The 16,967-nt window shown below is 37.5% G+C and overlaps 11 non-coding genes across 11 annotated transcripts; all 11 read left to right on the plus strand.

The window, feature by feature from the left end:
- The first annotated feature begins 26 nt into the window (after positions 1-26).
- Positions 27-99, plus strand: trnaf-gaa (transfer RNA phenylalanine (anticodon GAA)). The gene has a single exon. It is a non-coding gene; the product is annotated as a tRNA-Phe (tRNA).
- Positions 100-1,708: 1,609 nt separating this feature from the next.
- trnaf-gaa (transfer RNA phenylalanine (anticodon GAA)) lies at positions 1,709-1,781 on the plus strand. The gene has a single exon. It is a non-coding gene; the product is annotated as a tRNA-Phe (tRNA).
- Positions 1,782-3,390: 1,609 nt separating this feature from the next.
- trnaf-gaa (transfer RNA phenylalanine (anticodon GAA)) lies at positions 3,391-3,463 on the plus strand. Its single transcript has one exon. It is a non-coding gene; the product is annotated as a tRNA-Phe (tRNA).
- Positions 3,464-5,070: 1,607 nt separating this feature from the next.
- trnaf-gaa (transfer RNA phenylalanine (anticodon GAA)) lies at positions 5,071-5,143 on the plus strand. Its single transcript has one exon. It is a non-coding gene; the product is annotated as a tRNA-Phe (tRNA).
- Positions 5,144-6,753: 1,610 nt separating this feature from the next.
- Positions 6,754-6,826, plus strand: trnaf-gaa (transfer RNA phenylalanine (anticodon GAA)). The gene has a single exon. It is a non-coding gene; the product is annotated as a tRNA-Phe (tRNA).
- A 1,610-nt stretch (positions 6,827-8,436) lies between these two features.
- trnaf-gaa (transfer RNA phenylalanine (anticodon GAA)) lies at positions 8,437-8,509 on the plus strand. The gene has a single exon. It is a non-coding gene; the product is annotated as a tRNA-Phe (tRNA).
- A 1,610-nt stretch (positions 8,510-10,119) lies between these two features.
- Positions 10,120-10,192, plus strand: trnaf-gaa (transfer RNA phenylalanine (anticodon GAA)). Its single transcript has one exon. It is a non-coding gene; the product is annotated as a tRNA-Phe (tRNA).
- A 1,607-nt stretch (positions 10,193-11,799) lies between these two features.
- Positions 11,800-11,872, plus strand: trnaf-gaa (transfer RNA phenylalanine (anticodon GAA)). Its single transcript has one exon. It is a non-coding gene; the product is annotated as a tRNA-Phe (tRNA).
- Positions 11,873-13,482: 1,610 nt separating this feature from the next.
- On the plus strand, positions 13,483-13,555 carry trnaf-gaa (transfer RNA phenylalanine (anticodon GAA)). The gene has a single exon. It is a non-coding gene; the product is annotated as a tRNA-Phe (tRNA).
- A 1,610-nt stretch (positions 13,556-15,165) lies between these two features.
- Positions 15,166-15,238, plus strand: trnaf-gaa (transfer RNA phenylalanine (anticodon GAA)). Its single transcript has one exon. It is a non-coding gene; the product is annotated as a tRNA-Phe (tRNA).
- Positions 15,239-16,848: 1,610 nt separating this feature from the next.
- On the plus strand, positions 16,849-16,921 carry trnaf-gaa (transfer RNA phenylalanine (anticodon GAA)). Its single transcript has one exon. It is a non-coding gene; the product is annotated as a tRNA-Phe (tRNA).
- Positions 16,922-16,967: the final 46 nt, after the last annotated feature.

Consider the following 16,967-nt stretch of genomic DNA (forward strand, 5'->3'; position numbering starts at 1 on the left):
TCACATTTTGATAGCTGTGCTCAGCTGCTGAAATAGCTCAGTTGGGAGAGCGTTAGACTGAAGATCTAAAGGTCCCTGGATTGATCCCGGGTTTCGGCAGAATATAGGCTGTATAAAACATCTCTTAACTACTCTGGACTGTAGGACTGAGCAAGATGTTTTGAGCTGAGTCAGGTATGTAATTGAATTACATTTCCGTTTGTACTATTCAAGCTGAACTCAAGATCATGATCTTCTGTGATGTCACAATTGAGACCCTAACAATGGATCTGACATGTCTTACTGTTATTTTTGTACAAGCTATTTGTTGGGGTAGTTTTAAGTGACTCAAGCAACTGAAGACATTCAAGTGTTCTATCTTCTATCTATTTTAAGAGAGCAAAACAGACTGGGATTACTTTAAACAAGAGCACTATTTTGTTTTCTTAATAAGTGCTCTTGTTTGGGGCAGTCTCATCTGTGCAGATCCAGTTCAGTGTCCTGCAACCTTTTAATGTGTGATTTAATTCCTGCAATGTATTTCTGAACATTACCCTAACTGAAGTGTACCTACCTAAAGTTTACTGTGAGTGCAAATAAGTTGGGGCAACATTCAGTAAAGTTATCTTCAAGAGACCGAAAACAACAAGCAAACTGATGTTGGATTTTTTACACAGTAGAGTTATGTGGAATCTGACCAAGTTCTGCTTCAAACTTAGCAGCTTTACATTTAAGAACATCAAATGAAAGACTTTATTACAGTGTACTAAAACTCAAAATTTACTATAGTTCTAATTTGACTAAACATTGGCAGGTATTGCACAATGGGCAGTTAATGTTAATAACCTGTCTTTCATATGGTATTTTGGAAAATTGTCACTTCTATTGTGACAAAGGAATTAGATGTGGGCAGAGCTGTGAATTATCCCAATCAATGATCGCAGTCTGAACAGTCTGAAAGAAGAGCACCTGATTAATGTTCTTCAGAATGAAGGACTGTAGGATGTAGAATGCACTCAGCTGAGCAAAGACACAAGACACATACTGCTACCGAGAGAAACTTATGAAGTGAGCCAAGCTGGGCAGTGTGTTCTTTAATAATTCCAGCGAAATTGATTAGTTTGGTTTGCTAGAAAAAGAAATAAAAATGAATTTGACAAGGTGGAAAACATGAATTAAACCTAGAGGTGGAGATATGCAATACAATGTTATTCGAAAGATTTAGAACCATTGGAAACTCAGCACTAGCGTTCGTGTGGTTCCATGGTGTAATGGTTAGCACTCTGGACTCTGAATCCAGTGATCTGAGTGGATCTCGGCGGAACCTGAGATCATCTTTTTGTACCTAGTGGGACTGTTCATCACAGCCTTCTTGAAATGTCTGTCAATGTCATCAGTGTTTTCACAAGTGAAGTCTTTTTTATGCTTATTTTACAACTACAGCCACTGTAGTGAATATAATGGCTGCATTTTCATCTCCATGATTAAAACTTGGTGTTTAAATAGTAGAAAAATTAATTCAAAACCTTTCAGGGCATATCACATAAAATGTCTGCATGATTTCATTGCTGATTTTTAACCACGTGAACAAAAAAAGTACTTTGCTTCCAGCGGTAGTCAATGTGGAACAGCGAGTTTCAATGGATAAAAACAAATAGGGCCCATTAAAAGATGAAGACTGCTGAACTGTGAATGCTCTACCTTCACATTTTGATAGCTGTGCTCAGCTGCCGAAATAGCTCAGTTGGAAGAGCGTTAGACTGAAGCTCTAAAGGTCCCTGGTTCGATCCCGGGTTTCGGCAGAATATAGGCTGTATAAAACATCTCTTAACTACTCTGGACTGTAGGACTGAGCAAGATGTTTTGAGCTGAGTCAGGTATGTAATTGAATTACATTTCCGTTTGTACTATTCAAGCTGAACTCAAGATCATGATCTTCTGTGATGTCACAATTGAGACCCTAACAATGGATCTGACATGTCTTACTGTTATTTTTGTACAAGCTATTTGTTGGGGTAGTTTTAAGTGACTCAAGCAACTGAAGACATTCAAGTGTTCTATCTTCTATCTATTTTAAGAGAGCAAAACAGACTGGGATTACTTTAAACAAGAGCACTATTTTGTTTTCTTAATAAGTGCTCTTGTTTGGGGCAGTCTCATCTGTGCAGATCCAGTTCAGTGTCCTGCAACCTTTTAATGTGTGATTTAATTCCTGCAATGTATTTCTGAACATTACCCTAACTGAAGTGTACCTACCTAAAGTTTACTGTGAGTGCAAATAAGTTGGGGCAACATTCAGTAAAGTTATCTTCAAGAGACCGAAAACAACAAGCAAACTGATGTTGGATTTTTTACACAGTAGAGTTATGTGGAATCTGACCAAGTTCTGCTTCAAACTTAGCAGCTTTACATTTAAGAACATCAAATGAAAGACTTTATTACAGTGTACTAAAACTCAAAATTTACTATAGTTCTAATTTGACTAAACATTGGCAGGTATTGCACAATGGGCAGTTAATGTTAATAACCTGTCTTTCATATGGTATTTTGGAAAATTGTCACTTCTATTGTGACAAAGGAATTTGATGTGGGCAGAGCTGTGAATTATCCCAATCAATGATCGCAGTCTGAACAGTCTGAAAGAAGAGCACCTGATTAATGTTCTTCAGAATGAAGGACTGTAGGATGTAGAATGCACTCAGCTGAGCAAAGACACAAGACACATACTGCTACCGAGAGAAACTTATGAAGTGAGCCAAGCTGGGCAGTGTGTTCTTTAATAATTCCAGCGAAATGGATTAGTTTGGTTTGCTAGAAAAAGAAATAAAAATGAATTTGACAAGGTGGAAAACATGAATTAAACCTAGAGGTGGAGATATGCAATACAATGTTATTCGAAAGATTTAGAACCATTGGAAACTCAGCACTAGCATTCGTGTGGTTCCATGGTGTAATGGTTAGCACTCTGGACTCTGAATCCAGTGATCTGAGTGGATCTCGGCGGAACCTGAGATCATCTTTTTGTACCTAGTGGGACTGTTCATCACAGCCTTCTTGAAATGTCTGTCAATGTCATCAGTGTTTTCACAAGTGAAGTCTTTTTTATGCTTATTTTACAACTACAGCCACTGTAGTGAATATAATGGCTGCATTTTCATCTCCATGATTAAAACTTGGTGTTTAAATAGTAGAAAAATTAATTCAAAACCTTTCAGGGCATATCACATAAAATGTCTGCATGATTTCATTGCTGATTTTTAACCACGTGAACAAAAAAAGTACTTTGCTTCCAGCGGTAGTCAATGTGGAACAGCGAGTTTCAATGGATAAAAACAAATAGGGCCCATTAAAAGATGAAGACTGCTGAACTGTGAATGCTCTACCTTCACATTTTGATAGCTGTGCTCAGCTGCCGAAATAGCTCAGTTGGGAGAGCGTTAGACTGAAGATCTAAAGGTCCCTGGTTCGATCCCGGGTTTCGGCAGAATATAGGCTGTATAAAACATCTCTTAACTACTCTGGACTGTAGGACTGAGCAAGATGTTTTGAGCTGAGTCAGGTATGTAATTGAATTACATTTCCGTTTGTACTATTCAAGCTGAACTCAAGATCATGATCTTCTGTGATGTCACAATTGAGACCCTAACAATGGATCTGACATGTCTTACTGTTATTTTTGTACAAGCTATTTGTTGGGGTAGTTTTAAGTGACTCAAGCAACTGAAGACATTCAAGTGTTCTATCTTCTATCTATTTTAAGAGAGCAAAACAGACTGGGATTACTTTAAACAAGAGCACTATTTTGTTTTCTTAATAAGTGCTCTTGTTTGGGGCAGTCTCATCTGTGCAGATCCAGTTCAGTGTCCTGCAACCTTTTAATGTGTGATTTAATTCCTGCAATGTATTTCTGAACATTACCCTAACTGAAGTGTACCTACCTAAAGTTTACTGTGAGTGCAAATAAGTTGGGGCAACATTCAGTAAAGTTATCTTCAAGAGACCGAAAACAACAAGCAAACTGATGTTGGATTTTTTACACAGTAGAGTTATGTGGAATCTGACCAAGTTCTGCTTCAAACTTAGCAGCTTTACATTTAAGAACATCAAATGAAAGACTTTATTACAGTGTACTAAAACTCAAAATTTACTATAGTTCTAATTTGACTAAACATTGGCAGGTATTGCACAATGGGCAGTTAATGTTAATAACCTGTCTTTCATATGGTATTTTGGAAAATTGTCACTTCTATTGTGACAAAGGAATTAGATGTGGGCAGAGCTGTGAATTATCCCAATCAATGATCGCAGTCTGAACAGTTATAAGAAGAGCACCTGATTAATGTTCTTCAGAATGAAGGACTGTAGGATGTAGAATGCACTCAGCTGAGCAAAGACACAAGACACATACTGCTACCGAGAGAAACTTATGAAGTGAGCCAAGCTGGGCAGTGTGTTCTTTAATAATTCCAGTGAAATGGATTAGTTTGGTTTGCTAGAAAAAGAAATAAAAATGAATTTGACAAGGTGGAAAACATGAATTAAACCTAGAGGTGGAGATATGCAATACAATGTTATTCGAAAGATTTAGAACCATTGCAAATTTAGCACTAGCATTCGTGTGGTTCCATGGTGTAATGGTTAGCGCTCTGGACTGAATCCAGTGATCTGAGTGGATCTCGGCGGAACCTGAGATCATCTTCTTTGTACCTAGTGGGACTGTTCATAACAGCCTTCTTGAAATGTCTGTCAATGTCATCAGTGTTTTCACAAGTGAAGTCTTTTTTATGCTTATTTTACAACTACAGCCACTGTAGTGAATATAATGGCTGCATTTTCATCTCCATGATTAAAACTTGGTGTTTAAATAGTAGAAAAATTAATTCAAAACCTTTCAGGGCATATCACATAAAATGTCTGCATGATTTCATTGCTGATTTTTAACCACGTGAACAAAAAAAGTACTTTGCTTCCAGCGGTAGTCAATGTGGAACAGCGAGTTTCAATGGATAAAAACAAATAGGGCCCATTAAAAGATGAAGACTGCTGAACTGTGAATGCTCTACCTTCACATTTTGATAGCTGTGCTCAGCTGCCGAAATAGCTCAGTTGGGAGAGCGTTAGACTGAAGATCTAAAGGTCCCTGGTTCGATCCCGGGTTTCGGCAGAGTATAGGCTGTATAAAACATCTCTTAACTACTCTGGACTGTAGGACTGAGCAAGATGTTTTGAGCTGAGTCAGGTATGTAATTGAATTACATTTCCGTTTGTACTATTCAAGCTGAACTCAAGATCATGATCTTCTGTGATGTCACAATTGAGACCCTAACAATGGATCTGACATGTCTTACTGTTATTTTTGTACAAGCTATTTGTTGGGGTAGTTTTAAGTGACTCAAGCAACTGAAAACATTCAAGTGTTCTATCTTCTATCTATTTTAAGAGAGCAAAACAGACTGGGATTACTTTAAACAAGAGCACTATTTTGTTTTCTTAATAAGTGCTCTTGTTTGGGGCAGTCTCATCTGTGCAGATCCAGTTCAGTGTCCTGCAACCTTTTAATGTGTGATTTAATTCCTGCAATGTATTTCTGAACATTACCCTAACTGAAGTGTACCTACCTAAAGTTTACTGTGAGTGCAAATAAGTTGGGGCAACATTCAGTAAAGTTATCTTCAAGAGACCGAAAACAACAAGCAAACTGATGTTGTATTTTTTACACAGTAGAGTTATGTGGAATCTGACCAAGTTCTGCTTCAAACTTAGCAGCTTTACATTTAAGAACATCAAATGAAAGACTTTATTACAGTGTACTAAAACTCAAAATTTACTATAGTTCTAATTTGACTAAACATTGGCAGGTATTGCACAATGGGCAGTTAATGTTAATAACCTGTCTTTCATATGGTATTTTGGAAAATTGTCACTTCTATTGTGACAAAGGAATTAGATGTGGGCAGAGCTGTGAATTATCCCAATGAATGATCGCAGTCTGAACAGTCTGAAAGAAGAGCACCTGATTAATGTTCTTCAGAATGAAGGACTGTAGGATGTAGAATGCACTCAGCTGAGCAAAGACACAAGACACATACTGCTACCGAGAGAAACTTATGAAGTGAGCCAAGCTGGGCAGTGTGTTCTTTAATAATTCCAGTGAAATGGATTAGTTTGGTTTGCTAGAAAAAGAAATAAAAATGAATTTGACAAGGTGGAAAACATGAATTAAACCTAGAGGTGGAGATATGCAATACAATGTTATTCGAAAGATTTAGAACCATTGGAAACTCAGCACTAGCATTCGTGTGGTTCCATGGTGTAATGGTTAGCGCTCTGGACTCTGAATCCAGTGATCTGAGTGGATCTCGGTGGAACCTGAGATCATCTTTTTTGTACCTAGTGGGACTGTTCATCACAGCCTTCTTGAAATGTCTGTCAATGTCATCAGTGTTTTCACAAGTGAAGTCTTTTTTATGCTTATTTTACAACTACAGCCACTGTAGTGAATATAATGGCTGCATTTTCATCTCCATGATTAAAACTTGGTGTTTAAATAGTAGAAAAATTAATTCAAAACCTTTCAGGGCATATCACATAAAATGTCTGCATGATTTCATTGCTGATTTTTAACCACGTGAACAAAAAAAGTACTTTGCTTCCAGCGGTAGTCAATGTGGAACAGCGAGTTTCAATGGATAAAAACAAATAGGGCCCATTAAAAGATGAAGACTGCTGAACTGTGAATGCTCTACCTTCACATTTTGATAGCTGTGCTCAGCTGCCGAAATAGCTCAGTTGGGAGAGCGTTAGACTGAAGATCTAAAGGTCCCTGGTTCGATCCCGGGTTTCGGCAGAGTATAGGCTGTATAAAACATCTCTTAACTACTCTGGACTGTAGGACTGAGCAAGATGTTTTGAGCTGAGTCAGGTATGTAATTGAATTACATTTCCGTTTGTACTATTCAAGCTGAACTCAAGATCATGATCTTCTGTGATGTCACAATTGAGACCCTAACAATGGATCTGACATGTCTTACTGTTATTTTTGTACAAGCTATTTGTTGGGGTAGTTTTAAGTGACTCAAGCAACTGAAGACATTCAAGTGTTCTATCTTCTATCTATTTTAAGAGAGCAAAACAGACTGGGATTACTTTAAACAAGAGCACTATTTTGTTTTCTTAATAAGTGCTCTTGTTTGGGGCAGTCTCATCTGTGCAGATCCAGTTCAGTGTCCTGCAACCTTTTAATGTGTGATTTAATTCCTGCAATGTATTTCTGAACATTACCCTAACTGAAGTGTACCTACCTAAAGTTTACTGTGAGTGCAAATAAGTTGGGGCAACATTCAGTAAAGTTATCTTCAAGAGACCGAAAACAACAAGCAAACTGATGTTGGATTTTTTACACAGTAGAGTTATGTGGAATCTGACCAAGTTCTGCTTCAAACTTAGCAGCTTTACATTTAAGAACATCAAATGAAAGACTTTATTACAGTGTACTAAAACTCAAAATTTACTATAGTTCTAATTTGACTAAACATTGGCAGGTATTGCACAATGGGCAGTTAATGTTAATAACCTGTCTTTCATATGGTATTTTGGAAAATTGTCACTTCTATTGTGACAAAGGAATTAGATGTGGGCAGAGCTGTGAATTATCCCAATCAATGATCGCAGTCTGAACAGTCTGAAAGAAGAGCACCTGATTAATGTTCTTCAGAATGAAGGACTGTAGGATGTAGAATGCACTCAGCTGAGCAAAGACACAAGACACATACTGCTACCGAGAGAAACTTATGAAGTGAGCCAAGCTGGGCAGTGTGTTCTTTAATAATTCCAGTGAAATGGATTAGTTTGGTTTGCTAGAAAAAGAAATAAAAATGAATTTGACAAGGTGGAAAACATGAATTAAACCTAGAGGTGGAGATATGCAATACAATGTTATTCGAAAGATTTAGAACCATTGGAAACTCAGCACTAGCATTCGTGTGGTTTCATGGTGTAATGGTTAGCACTCTGGACTCTGAATCCAGTGATCTGAGTGGATCTCGGCGGAACCTGAGATCATCTTCTTTGTACCTAGTGGGACTGTTCATCACAGCCTTCTTGAAATGTCTGTCAATGTCATCAGTGTTTTCACAAGTGAAGTCTTTTTTATGCTTATTTTACAACTACAGCCACTGTAGTGAATATAATGGCTGCATTTTCATCTCCATGATTAAAACTTGGTGTTTAAATAGTAGAAAAATTAATTCAAAACCTTTCAGGGCATATCACATAAAATGTCTGCATGATTTCATTGCTGATTTTTAACCACGTGAACAAAAAAAGTACTTTGCTTCCAGCGGTAGTCAATGTGGAACAGCGAGTTTCAATGGATAAAAACAAATAGGGCCCATTAAAAGATGAAGACTGCTGAACTGTGAATGCTCTACCTTCACATTTTGATAGCAGTGCTCAGCTGCTGAAATAGCTCAGTTGGGAGAGCGTTAGACTGAAGATCTAAAGGTCCCTGGTTCGATCCTGGGTTTCGGCAGAATATAGGCTGTATAAAACATCTCTTAACTACTCTGGACTGTAGGACTGAGCAAGATGTTTTGAGCTGAGTCAGGTATGTAATTGAATTACATTTCCGTTTGTACTATTCAAGCTGAACTCAAGATCATGATCTTCTGTGATGTCACAATTGAGACCCTAACAATGGATCTGACATGTCTTACTGTTTTTTTTGTACAAGCTATTTGTTGGGGTAGTTTTAAGTGACTCAAGCAACTGAAGACATTCAAGTGTTCTATCTTCTATCTATTTTAAGAGAGCAAAACAGACTGGGATTACTTTAAACAAGAGCACTATTTTGTTTTCTTAATAAGTGCTCTTGTTTGGGGCAGTCTCATCTGTGCAGATCCAGTTCAGTGTCCTGCAACCTTTTAATGTGTGATTTAATTCCTGCAATGTATTTCTGAACATTACCCTAACTGAAGTGTACCTACCTAAAGTTTACTGTGAGTGCAAATAAGTTGGGGCAACATTCAGTAAAGTTATCTTCAAGAGACCGAAAACAACAAGCAAACTGATGTTGGATTTTTTACACAGTAGAGTTATGTGGAATCTGACCAAGTTCTGCTTCAAACTTAGCAGCTTTACATTTAAGAACATCAAATGAAAGACTTTATTACAGTGTACTAAAACTCAAAATTTACTATAGTTCTAATTTGACTAAACATTGGCAGGTATTGCACAATGGGCAGTTAATGTTAATAACCTGTCTTTCATATGGTATTTTGGAAAATTGTCACTTCTATTGTGACAAAGGAATTAGATGTGGGCAGAGCTGTGAATTATCCCAATCAATGATCGCAGTCTGAACAGTCTGAAAGAAGAGCACCTGATTAATGTTCTTCAGAATGAAGGACTGTAGGATGTAGAATGCACTCAGCTGAGCAAAGACACAAGACACATACTGCTACCGAGAGAAACTTATGAAGTGAGCCAAGCTGGGCAGTGTGTTCTTTAATAATTCCAGTGAAATGGATTAGTTTGGTTTGCTAGAAAAAGAAATAAAAATGAATTTGACAAGGTGGAAAACATGAATTAAACCTAGAGGTGGAGATATGCAATACAATGTTATTCGAAAGATTTAGAACCATTGGAAACTCAGCACTAGCATTCGTGTGGTTCCATGGTGTAATGGTTAGCACTCTGGACTCTGAATCCAGTGATCTGAGTGGATCTCGGCGGAACCTGAGATCATCTTTTTTGTACCTAGTGGGACTGTTCATCACAGCCTTCTTGAAATGTCTGTCAATGTCATCAGTGTTTTCACAAGTGAAGTCTTTTTTATGCTTATTTTACAACTACAGCCACTGTAGTGAATATAATGGCTGCATTTTCATCTCCATGATTAAAACTTGGTGTTTAAATAGTAGAAAAATTAATTCAAAACCTTTCAGGGCATATCACATAAAATGTCTGCATGATTTCATTGCTGATTTTTAACCACGTGAACAAAAAAAGTACTTTGCTTCCAGCGGTAGTCAATGTGGAACAGCGAGTTTCAATGGATAAAAACAAATAGGGCCCATTAAAAGATGAAGACTGCTGAACTGTGAATGCTCTACCTTCACATTTTGATAGCTGTGCTCCGCTGCCGAAATAGCTCAGTTGGGAGAGCGTTAGACTGAAGATCTAAAGGTCCCTGGTTCGATCCCGGGTTTCGGCAGAATATAGGCTGTATAAAACATCTCTTAACTACTCTGGACTGTAGGACTGAGCAAGATGTTTTGAGCTGAGTCAGGTATGTAATTGAATTACATTTCCGTTTGTACTATTCAAGCTGAACTCAAGATCATGATCTTCTGTGATGTCACAATTGAGACCCTAACAATGGATCTGACATGTCTTACTGTTATTTTTGTACAAGCTATTTGTTGGGGTAGTTTTAAGTGACTCAAGCAACTGAAGACATTCAAGTGTTCTATCTTCTATCTATTTTAAGACAAAACAGACTGGGATTACTTTAAACAAGAGCACTATTTTGTTTTCTTAATAAGTGCTCTTGTTTGGGGCAGTCTCATCTGTGCAGATCCAGTTCAGTGTCCTGCAACCTTTTAATGTGTGATTTAATTCCTGCAATGTATTTCTGAACATTACCCTAACTGAAGTGTACCTACCTAAAGTTTACTGTGAGTGCAAATAAGTTGGGGCAACATTCAGTAAAGTTATCTTCAAGAGACCGAAAACAACAAGCAAACTGATGTTGGATTTTTTACACAGTAGAGTTATGTGGAATCTGACCAAGTTCTGCTTCAAACTTAGCAGCTTTACATTTAAGAACATCAAATGAAAGACTTTATTACAGTGTACTAAAACTCAAAATTTACTATAGTTCTAATTTGACTAAACATTGGCAGGTATTGCACAATGGGCAGTTAATGTTAATAACCTGTCTTTCATATGGTATTTTGGAAAATTGTCACTTCTATTGTGACAAAGGAATTAGATGTGGGCAGAGCTGTGAATTATCCCAATCAATGATCGCAGTCTGAACAGTCTGAAAGAAGAGCACCTGATTAATGTTCTTCAGAATGAAGGACTGTAGGATGTAGAATGCACTCAGCTGAGCAAAGACACAAGACACATACTGCTACCGAGAGAAACTTATGAAGTGAGCCAAGCTGGGCAGTGTGTTCTTTAATAATTCCAGTGAAATGGACTAGTTTGGTTTGCTAGAAAAAGAAATAAAAATGAATTTGACAAGGTGGAAAACATGAATTAAACCTAGAGGTGGAGATATGCAATACAATGTTATTCGAAAGATTTAGAACCATTGCAAACTCAGCACTAGCATTCGTGTGGTTCCATGGTGTAATGGTTAGCACTCTGGACTCTGAATCCAGTGATCTGAGTGGATCTCGGTGGAACCTGAGATCATCTTTTTTGTACCTAGTGGGACTGTTCATCACAGCCTTCTTGAAATGTCTGTCAATGTCATCAGTGTTTTCACAAGTGAAGTCTTTTTTATGCTTATTTTACAACTACAGCCACTGTAGTGAATATAATGGCTGCATTTTCATCTCCATGATTAAAACTTGGTGTTTAAATAGTAGAAAAATTAATTCAAAACCTTTCAGGGCATATCACATAAAATGTCTGCATGATTTCATTGCTGATTTTTAACCACGTGAACAAAAAAAGTACTTTGCTTCCAGCGGTAGTCAATGTGGAACAGCGAGTTTCAATGGATAAAAACAAATAGGGCCCATTAAAAGATGAAGACTGCTGAACTGTGAATGCTCTACCTTCACATTTTGATAGCTGTGCTCAGCTGCTGAAATAGCTCAGTTGGGAGAGCGTTAGACTGAAGATCTAAAGGTCCCTGGTTCGATCCCGGGTTTCGGCAGAATATAGGCTGTATAAAACATCTCTTAACTACTCTGGACTGTAGAACTGAGCAAGATGTTTTGAGCTGAGTCAGGTATGTAATTGAATTACATTTCCGTTTGTACTATTCAAGCTGAACTCAAGATCATGATCTTCTGTGATGTCACAATTGAGACCCTAACAATGGATCTGACATGTCTTACTGTTTTTTTTGTACAAGCTATTTGTTGGGGTAGTTTTAAGTGACTCAAGCAACTGAAGACATTCAAGTGTTCTATCTTCTATCTATTTTAAGAGAGCAAAACAGACTGGGATTACTTTAAACAAGAGCACTATTTTGTTTTCTTAATAAGTGCTCTTGTTTGGGGCAGTCTCATCTGTGCAGATCCAGTTCAGTGTCCTGCAACCTTTTAATGTGTGATTTAATTCCTGCAATGTATTTCTGAACATTACCCTAACTGAAGTGTACCTACCTAAAGTTTACTGTGAGTGCAAATAAGTTGGGGCAACATTCAGTAAAGTTATCTTCAAGAGACCGAAAACAACAAGCAAACTGATGTTGGATTTTTTACACAGTAGAGTTATGTGGAATCTGACCAAGTTCTGCTTCAAACTTAGCAGCTTTACATTTAAGAACATCAAATGAAAGACTTTATTACAGTGTACTAAAACTCAAAATTTACTATAGTTCTAATTTGACTAAACATTGGCAGGTATTGCACAATGGGCAGTTAATGTTAATAACCTGTCTTTCATATGGTATTTTGGAAAATTGTCACTTCTATTGTGACAAAGGAATTAGATGTGGGCAGAGCTGTGAATTATCCCAATCAATGATCGCAGTCTGAACAGTCTGAAAGAAGAGCACCTGATTAATGTTCTTCAGAATGAAGGACTGTAGGATGTAGAATGCACTCAGCTGAGCAAAGACACAAGACACATACTGCTACCGAGAGAAATTTATGAAGTGAGCCAAGCTGGGCAGTGTGTTCTTTAATAATTCCAGTGAAATGGATTAGTTTGGTTTGCTAGAAAAAGAAATAAAAATGAATTTGACAAGGTGGAAAACATGAATTAAACCTAGAGGTGGAGATATGCAATACAATGTTATTCGAAAGATTTAGAACCATTGCAAACTCAGCACTAGCATTCGTGTGGTTCCATGGTGTAATGGTTAGCACTCTGGACTCTGAATCCAGTGATCTGAGTGGATCTCGGCGGAACCTGAGATCATCTTTTTTGTACCTAGTGGGACTGTTCATCACAGCCTTCTTGAAATGTCTGTCAATGTCATCAGTGTTTTCACAAGTGAAGTCTTTTTTATGCTTATTTTACAACTACAGCCACTGTAGTGAATATAATGGCTGCATTTTCATCTCCATGATTAAAACTTGGTGTTTAAATAGTAGAAAAATTAATTCAAAACCTTTCAGGGCATATCACATAAAATGTCTGCATGATTTCATTGCTGATTTTTAACCACGTGAACAAAAAAAGTACTTTGCTTCCAGCGGTAGTCAATGTGGAACAGCGAGTTTCAATGGATAAAAACAAATAGGGCCCATTAAAAGATGAAGACTGCTGAACTGTGAATGCTCTACCTTCACATTTTGATAGCTGTGCTCAGCTGCTGAAATAGCTCAGTTGGGAGAGCGTTAGACTGAAGATCTAAAGGTCCCTGGTTCGGTCCCGGGTTTCGGCAGAATATAGGCTGTATAAAACATCTCTTAACTACTCTGGACTGTAGGACTGAGCAAGATGTTTTGAGCTGAGTCAGGTATGTAATTGAATTACATTTCCGTTTGTACTATTCAAGCTGAACTCAAGATCATGATCTTCTGTGATGTCACAATTGAGACCCTAACAATGGATCTGACATGTCTTACTGTTTTTTTTGTACAAGCTATTTGTTGGGGTAGTTTTAAGTGACTCAAGCAACTGAAGACATTCAAGTGTTCTATCTTCTATCTATTTTAAGAGAGCAAAACAGACTGGGATTACTTTAAACAAGAGCACTATTTTGTTTTCTTAATAAGTGCTCTTGTTTGGGGCAGTCTCATCTGTGCAGATCCAGTTCAGTGTCCTGCAACCTTTTAATGTGTGATTTAATTCCTGCAATGTATTTCTGAACATTACCCTAACTGAAGTGTACCTACCTAAAGTTTACTGTGAGTGCAAATAAGTTGGGGCAACATTCAGTAAAGTTATCTTCAAGAGACCGAAAACAACAAGCAAACTGATGTTGGATTTTTTACACAGTAGAGTTATGTGGAATCTGACCAAGTTCTGCTTCAAACTTAGCAGCTTTACATTTAAGAACATCAAATGAAAGACTTTATTACAGTGTACTAAAACTCAAAATTTACTATAGTTCTAATTTGACTAAACATTGGCAGGTATTGCACAATGGGCAGTTAATGTTAATAACCTGTCTTTCATATGGTATTTTGGAAAATTGTCACTTCTATTGTGACAAAGGAATTAGATGTGGGCAGAGCTGTGAATTATCCCAATCAATGATCGCAGTCTGAACAGTCTGAAAGAAGAGCACCTGATTAATGTTCTTCAGAATGAAGGACTGTAGGATGTAGAATGCACTCAGCTGAGCAAAGACACAAGACACATACTGCTACCGAGAGAAATTTATGAAGTGAGCCAAGCTGGGCAGTGTGTTCTTTAATAATTCCAGTGAAATGGATTAGTTTGGTTTGCTAGAAAAAGAAATAAAAATGAATTTGACAAGGTGGAAAACATGAATTAAACCTAGAGGTGGAGATATGCAATACAATGTTATTCGAAAGATTTAGAACCATTGCAAACTCAGCACTAGCATTCGTGTGGTTCCATGGTGTAATGGTTAGCACTCTGGACTCTGAATCCAGTGATCTGAGTGGATCTCGGCGGAACCTGAGATCATCTTTTTTGTACCTAGTGGGACTGTTCATCACAGCCTTCTTGAAATGTCTGTCAATGTCATCAGTGTTTTCACAAGTGAAGTCTTTTTTATGCTTATTTTACAACTACAGCCACTGTAGTGAATATAATGGCTGCATTTTCATCTCCATGATTAAAACTTGGTGTTTAAATAGTAGAAAAATTAATTCAAAACCTTTCAGGGCATATCACATAAAATGTCTGCATGATTTCATTGCTGATTTTTAACCACGTGAACAAAAAAAGTACTTTGCTTCCAGCGGTAGTCAATGTGGAACAGCGAGTTTCAATGGATAAAAACAAATAGGGCCCATTAAAAGATGAAGACTGCTGAACTGTGAATGCTCTACCTTCACATTTTGATAGCAGTGCTCAGCTGCTGAAATAGCTCAGTTGGGAGAGCGTTAGACTGAAGATCTAAAGGTCCCTGGTTCGATCCTGGGTTTCGGCAGAATATAGGCTGTATAAAACATCTCTTAACTACTCTGGACTGTAGGACTGAGCAAGATGTTTTGAGCTGAGTCAGGTATGTAATTGAATTACATTTCCGTTTGTACTATTCAAGCTGAACTCAAGATCATGATCTTCTGTGATGTCACAATTGAGACCCTAACAATGGATCTGACATGTCTTACTGTTTTTTTTGTACAAGCTATTTGTTGGGGTAGTTTTAAGTGACTCAAGCAACTGAAGACATTCAAGTGTTCTATCTTCTATCTATTTTAAGAGAGCAAAACAGACTGGGATTACTTTAAACAAGAGCACTATTTTGTTTTCTTAATAAGTGCTCTTGTTTGGGGCAGTCTCATCTGTGCAGATCCAGTTCAGTGTCCTGCAACCTTTTAATGTGTGATTTAATTCCTGCAATGTATTTCTGAACATTACCCTAACTGAAGTGTACCTACCTAAAGTTTACTGTGAGTGCAAATAAGTTGGGGCAACATTCAGTAAAGTTATCTTCAAGAGACCGAAAACAACAAGCAAACTGATGTTGGATTTTTTACACAGTAGAGTTATGTGGAATCTGACCAAGTTCTGCTTCAAACTTAGCAGCTTTACATTTAAGAACATCAAATGAAAGACTTTATTACAGTGTACTAAAACTCAAAATTTACTATAGTTCTAATTTGACTAAACATTGGCAGGTATTGCACAATGGGCAGTTAATGTTAATAACCTGTCTTTCATATGGTATTTTGGAAAATTGTCACTTCTATTGTGACAAAGGAATTAGATGTGGGCAGAGCTGTGAATTATCCCAATCAATGATCGCAGTCTGAACAGTCTGAAAGAAGAGCACCTGATTAATGTTCTTCAGAATGAAGGACTGTAGGATGTAGAATGCACTCAGCTGAGCAAAGACACAAGACACATACTGCTACCGAGAGAAATTTATGAAGTGAGCCAAGCTGGGCAGTGTGTTCTTTAATAATTCCAGTGAAATGGATTAGTTTGGTTTGCTAGAAAAAGAAATAAAAATGAATTTGACAAGGTGGAAAACATGAATTAAACCTAGAGGTGGAGATATGCAATACAATGTTATTCGAAAGATTTAGAACCATTGCAAACTCAGCACTAGCATTCGTGTGGTTCCATGGTGTAATGGTTAGCACTCTGGACTCTGAATCCAGTGATCTGAGTGGATCTCGGCGGAACCTGAGATCATCTTTTTTGTACCTAGTGGGACTGTTCATCACAGCCTTCTTGAAATGTCTGTCAATGTCATCAGTGTTTTCACAAGTGAAGTCTTTTTTATGCTTATTTTACAACTACAGCCACTGTAGTGAATATAATGGCTGCATTTTCATCTCCATGATTAAAACTTGGTGTTTAAATAGTAGAAAAATTAATTCAAAACCTTTCAGGGCATATCACATAAAATGTCTGCATGATTTCATTGCTGATTTTTAACCACGTGAACAAAAAAAGTACTTTGCTTCCAGCGGTAGTCAATGTGGAACAGCGAGTTTCAATGGATAAAAACAAATAGGGCCCATTAAAAGATGAAGACTGCTGAACTGTGAATGCTCTACCTTCACATATTGACAGCTGTGCTCAGCTGCTGAAATAGCTCAGTTGGGAGAGCGTTAGACTGAAGATCTAAAGGTCCCTGGTTCGATCCCGGGTTTCGGCAGAATATAGGCTGTATAAAACATCTCTTAACTACTCTGGACTGTAGG

The sequence above is a fragment of the Trichomycterus rosablanca genome, chromosome 20 (genome assembly GCF_030014385.1).
Source record: "Trichomycterus rosablanca isolate fTriRos1 chromosome 20, fTriRos1.hap1, whole genome shotgun sequence".
NCBI classification, from domain to species: Eukaryota; Metazoa; Chordata; class Actinopteri; order Siluriformes; family Trichomycteridae; genus Trichomycterus; species Trichomycterus rosablanca.